The 6,111-nt window shown below is 39.2% G+C and overlaps 1 long non-coding RNA gene across 1 annotated transcript; it reads left to right on the top strand.

Annotated features, from left to right (window-relative positions):
• The first annotated feature begins 3,715 nt into the window (after nt 1-3,715).
• On the top strand, nt 3,716-4,243 carry LOC128861074 (uncharacterized). Its single transcript, XR_008454332.1, has 4 exons — nt 3,716-3,823; nt 3,883-3,971; nt 4,026-4,093; nt 4,154-4,243. It is a non-coding gene; the product is annotated as an uncharacterized LOC128861074 (long non-coding RNA).
• The last annotated feature ends 1,868 nt before the right edge of the window (nt 4,244-6,111 follow it).

Below are 6,111 nucleotides of genomic sequence, written 5' to 3'. Positions count from 1 at the left end.
AAAACGCCCCGGTCTTGAAACCTTCTGTAAGCCGCCGAACTTTCTGGTAAAATTTTCGGGCGTTGTTCCTGTTGGCCAGCATCTCAAGCTCCTCGCACTCACGTATTTCGGCCTCTCGTTTCTTCTGTCGGATAATACGTCTCTCTTCCTTTTTCAGCTCTCTGTAGCGATCCCACATGGCTCGCGTTGCGCCCGATCGCAGCGTGGCTCTATAGGCGGCATCCTTTCTTTCTGCGGCAGCATGACATTCCTCGTCGTACCAATTGTTTTTTCGGGCTCGCCGGAATCCGATTTCTTCTTCGGCGGCGGTACGTAGTGAACGAGAAATGTTGCTCCATTGCTCGCGCATGCCGGTTTGTTGGGCAGTGCTCTCCGAGAGCAGGAGTGAGAGTCGAGTGGCGAATCTTCTGGCTGTCTGTTGTGATTGCAGCTTTTCGATGTCGAACATTCTTTGCGTAGGTAGATGTACGTTTTTTGCTGCACAGAGGCGGGTGCGCAGCTTGGCTGCAACAAGGTAATGATCCGAGTCGATGTTGGGCCCTCGGATCGTACGTACATCTAATACACTAGAAGCGTGTCTTCCATCTATCACAACATGATCGATCTGGTTTCGCGTTTTTCGATCAGGAGACAGCCAGGTAGCTTGGTGTATCTTTTTATGCTGGAATCTGGTGCTGCAGACTACCATGTTTCGGGCCCCGGCGAAGTCGATCAGCCTCTGTCCGTTACCGGATGTTTCGTTGTGCAGGCTGAATTTTCCGACTGTGGGACCAAAAATTCCCTCCTTGCCCACCCTGGCGTTGAAGTCGCCAAGCACGATTTTTATGTCGTGGCGGGGGCAGCGCTCATAGGAACGTTCCAAGCGCTCATAGAAGGAATCTTTGGTCGCATCGTCCTTCTCTTCCGTCGGGGCGTGGGCGCAAATTAGCGAGATGTTAAAAAATCTGGCTTTGATGCGGATTATTGCGAGACGCTCGTCCACCGGAGTGAACGACAGTACTTGGCGACGAAGTCTCTCTCCCACAACAAATCCGACACCGAATTTGCGCTCCTTTACATGGCAGCTGTAGTAGACGTCGCAAGGTCCTATGGTTTTCTTACCTTGCCCCGTCCATCGCATCTCTTGGATGGCAGTGATGTCAGCCTTTACTCTCACGAGGACATCAACCAGCCGGGCAGAGGCACCTTCCCCATTAAGGGACCGGACATTCCAGGTGCATGCCCTCAAATCATATTCCTTATTTCGTTTGCAGGGGTCGTCATCAGTAAAGGCAGTTCTCATCCGAGGCTTTGTAATTCTTTTCATTGGGGGGGGATTTTTAAGTGGCGGGTCCCAAACCCAGCGCACAACCAGCTATCCTGGAATGCTTCGCCTTCTCACGTTAGCTCACTCCCGAACGGGTGTTCGGGAGCTACCCAGAGGATACGTGGGCTAATCCCGGCCGTTGTGAGCTGCTTGAACCATATGTAGAAGAATCGTCCTGGCCACTCCCAAGTGAATGGCGATCAGTAACTTTCCCCACTTGCGTGGACTTCTACACATGGAACCATCCTCCATTTACTCTTTTAAATTTATATAAACTTTTCCAGGCGAAGTAAAAAAACTGACATATATTTGCTTCAACCGTATATTTTTTGTGAGTACACAGGTAATACATAAATATATGAATGATATAGGTAATATCTTATATTAGCATAACCTTTCTGCAAAAAATTAAGAAAACGATCACCAATCACGCCGACAAAGATACAATGAATTTTTCACTATAACTGACTTCAGATTAACGTTTTTATAATAAGCGTATATGGGAACTTCCACAGAAAAGTCTACCTTAACCGAAAACCTAGACTATGATTAAACAAAAAAAATTGCTTGATTTATTAAAGAAAACTATTCAAATATCATAAAAGTAATATTTTCAAAATTTTCCTTAATTGCGTTCTTGAGTTATCGGAACACAAATTTCATGTTCACTTGGTGATCAGTTTTTTTATTTACAAGAGCGTTTTCTCTTTGCTGTTTAAATTTCTAAGAGTAACTCTACAATTCAACTCTAATAGCTACAATTTGGCAATAACAACAACTAGGCGTAAAACCAATGTAAAAGAGCAGTGACGCTTCAATTAACGGTAAATTTTGCATTTACTTTTAAAAGATATTCATCAATAACGTCACGCCATACAGATGCTATTTAGTCTTATTATAACTGCGCTGGCGATTGTAGATGCAAATAATTTGGTATTTTAATAAAAGTTGATAAAGTTTACAAATTAAATTAAAAATTACGCCATTTAAGCAAGGAATTTCTGTCGTATTTTGATTCAAAGCTTCGTAACGTCACGCCATATTGTAAGTAATTTTCTCGATAGGTGATAAATTATAATTCAATCATGTCTTATGTAGATGGATTCTTCGAGTAACTGTAAAAAATACTCATACTATAAGGAAAAACTAAAAACTGACCCACTGGGGCGGGAGAGAAGCCGTTTAAAAGCAAAAGAGAGGGCATCAAAGTACAGAAAAAGGTTAGAATCCAGCAAGCATAAAAGTGATGCAATAAGAAAACAAAATTGTAAAAGACAACTAGCATTTCGCCTGAGAAAGAAAAATGAATGGGCCAAAGAATATAGCCCAGAAGCCAATCAGCCCTATAAATGCAGGCAAACAATAGGAAAGGCATTAAAAAAAGCCAAAACAACTTTGCCGGCCGACCCACAGAAAAGAAAGTATATTGTTGATTTGTTATACAAAAAATATGGTACATTATCATTGAAGAACGAATCTAAATCGGCAATACAAGAAAAAAAAACAGTTTGTCGTAGACTTTTACTCAAGAGATGATATTAGTGTCCAAGCCGCAGGTAGAAAGGACACATTGATTGTCGATGGGGAAGTAGTGGTCAGGCGTTTTATAGTGATATCTGTTGCTGAGTCGTACGAACTCTACAAATTGGAGAAAACTACTAACTTCATTAGCAAGTCTGCATTTTACGAATTGGGACCAAAACATGTGCAACTATCATGCAAGATACCACATCAGATGTGTGTTTGTAAGCCTCACGCCAATTTTGCATTTGTTTTGGAAAGCAGTGCAGATTTTATAAAATCTTTTTCATCCAACTTTGAAAAATTTCTCAAATCTGCTTGTTGCAACATTAAAAACGAAAAGTGTATGATGAACAAGTGCAAACATTGTGTTCAGGATGTAAGAAATGAATTAGTGTCCTTAAAATATTGGCCATTGATAGATGAATCTGTTAAATGGAAACATTGGCGCAAAGTTGAAACGCCACTTTTTTATTAAACGTTCCCAACAAAACTATTTCGAAAGCAAAAAAATGACATTAGCTCCGACGATCTAATTCTTCAAATTGACTTCGCAGAGAATTATAGGTTAACTTGTCAAAATGAGGTGCAAAGCGCGCATTTTAGCTACCGTCAAGTTACCATTTTCACTTGCGTTGCTTGGCTGGTTGGCGAAGTAAAATCGTACTCTATAATCAGTGACAAACTCACTCACAATAAATTCGATGTGTGCTGTTTTTTAATGAAACTTGTGGACATAATCAAAAAACATGATTCAATTATAGAAGGTTAGGTAAGTAAACAGCTTTCTCGCTCCCTCTTGACATATCGGCTCCCTTATTTGAAAACGTGTTGCTTCTTTACAAAAAAAGTACCTATTTCACAAAAAAATATTTTGAATTGTAGTAAAAACTAAACTTTTGGTGCAAATTATTTGGTCGGCAACACCGTTTCCACTTTGACGCTTTGCTTTGTTATTATTCGTTGAAAATCTTTTATCTGTTTGTAAACATTCAAGTAAGTATAATAATAAAAGCTAATTATTTTGTAAATTAATGTCATTTTTCACTATTTAGGTCGATTATGTCTTACATATGGTGATAGTCGATTATTTGGAGTCGGCTTTCTGCTGCAGAAAACCACCGGTTTGTGAATTTTCATACATGTAAGTCCAGATCAGACATTTGTAAAAATTCTTATTAAACTTTTTCATTCATAGGTTTTTATAGCAGCGTTTTTGCAAATATAACAGAGACCACCTTACATACAATACATAAACTACAGTTAGTAAGTTCTTTTAGAATATTTGCTAATAAATTGTAATAAATAAAAAGTTTTTACTTGTAGGACTTCACAGACGAGCAATTGCTGCGGAAGGTGTGTGTTGAAGAGCTAGGTGGCCCAACTATTGTGGTTTTTAGAAACGAAAGCACGTATGCGCGTGTCTCATGTGGTGCTACGGACAATTTCATAGGAGACATGGAGCGTGTTGTGTATGATGGTGCAAATACCTGTTTAACATGTGACGGTCATTATGTGCCTAGTACTGCTACCTCTGAAATCAATTTGACTTCCGAACTGGCTGTCCACGTCGATACCTTACCCCGTCTAGAACAATATGCTGTACGTAGATGTATGCGCAACACCTACACGAGCAAGTCCTCGCGCTTTAAGTCTACAATTACAGATAAGTTGTAATGATATATTTGTGAGTTATTTTTAAGTTTTTGGTTTACAGGTTTTTGATTTCTGCCTGAAGTAAGTGCAGCGTTCCAACACCTATACGAGCAAGTGCACCCACATTCCTCATATTTCCACTCCGATTCATTACTGAGACACGTGGTATTGATATACGTAAATTTACAAACCATCACAATTACTAAAAGTGGATTATATTACCAATATGTAAAATTTTTCGATGTATTAGTTTTAGTCTATATTAATACATTTTCCTATTAATATTAGGGACGCAAAGTATATTAAGGTAGACAAATTTTAAACTATAAACTAGTAAATTTGTAATTTTCAATTTTTTTCTTATATTTAGAAATGATCGACTGAACTTCTGCTTTCGCAATGTCTTTACGGTAACATACTACATGTATCTATATGTATTGTTATGCACGAAATAAGAAAAAAAAATTAAACTTTCTGTTTCAGCTCAAACAAAAAAAAGTATGCCCCGCAAGAAAGGCTCACCAGTTGATGCATGTCTCAATTTATTTAAATCGAACGCTTTAGGGCGATTATTTACAGTCAATCCAAAACACACTGAGTGCTTTTATCTTCGACTGTTATCATTTCAAGATATACGTAAAGTGAATGGGCAACAGTACAACATATCGCACCCTAAATACAAAAGGGGCACAACTCAAAATTTTACCGATATAAAGACGCATGCCTTGCACTCGGCTTGCTGGAAGACGACAACCAGTGGGATTGTATGCTTGCTGAAGCTGCATTGAACTGTACAGCAATACAAATTCGTCTACTATTCGCTATAGTGTTGATTACACGCTTCCCAGCTCGAGCACAGATATTGTGGGATAATCACAAAGATTCAATGACTGAGGATATATTGCATCAACATCGTACACGGTGCAACGATCTAACGATAACATTCAGCGACGCTATGTACAATGAAGCATTGATTGCTATTGAGGATCTTTGCATTGTCATTACCAACTTATCACTCACTCATTTCGGTATGAATTCGCCAAATCGAACTGCATCTGAAACAGTGTAAAATTATCATCTGGGAAGAATGTACTATGGCACACAAACATTCAATTGCGGCGTTGAACAGGACATTGAAAGATATTAAAAACAACGACAAACTATTTGGCGGCACTCTGTTGGTGCTTTCAGGTGATTTCAGACAAACACTTCTCTCATTCTACGTTCAACATACGCTGATGAGATCAACACTAGCTTAAGCACATCTCCATTGTGGCGTAATGTTGAAAAAGTACAGCTGAAAGGAAATATGCGCGTTCAAATGCTTCAAGATCCATCCGCTGAAACATTCGCAAAACAACTCTTAGATATCGATGATGGAAAAGTTGCTACAGATGAAACTGGATACGAAAAATTACCGACCGTTTTCTGCACAATCGCTGATTTGCAAGATACTCTCATTGAACAAATATTTCCCGATGTACATAGAAAGAGCTATTTAAGCAGCAAAAAATACAGACGTTGACAATTTAAATTTGAAGATACGACAGGTGTTGCCAGGGAACTTGGTGTCATACAAATCTATTGATACAGTTTGCAATGCCAACAAAGCTGTCAGTTTTCCCACA

This window comes from Anastrepha ludens, chromosome 4, assembly GCF_028408465.1.
Source record: "Anastrepha ludens isolate Willacy chromosome 4, idAnaLude1.1, whole genome shotgun sequence".
In the NCBI taxonomy this organism is placed as follows: domain Eukaryota; kingdom Metazoa; phylum Arthropoda; class Insecta; order Diptera; family Tephritidae; genus Anastrepha; species Anastrepha ludens.
Note: the sequence above shows the minus strand (reverse complement) of the source record. Positions and strands in the feature narration are given on the sequence as shown.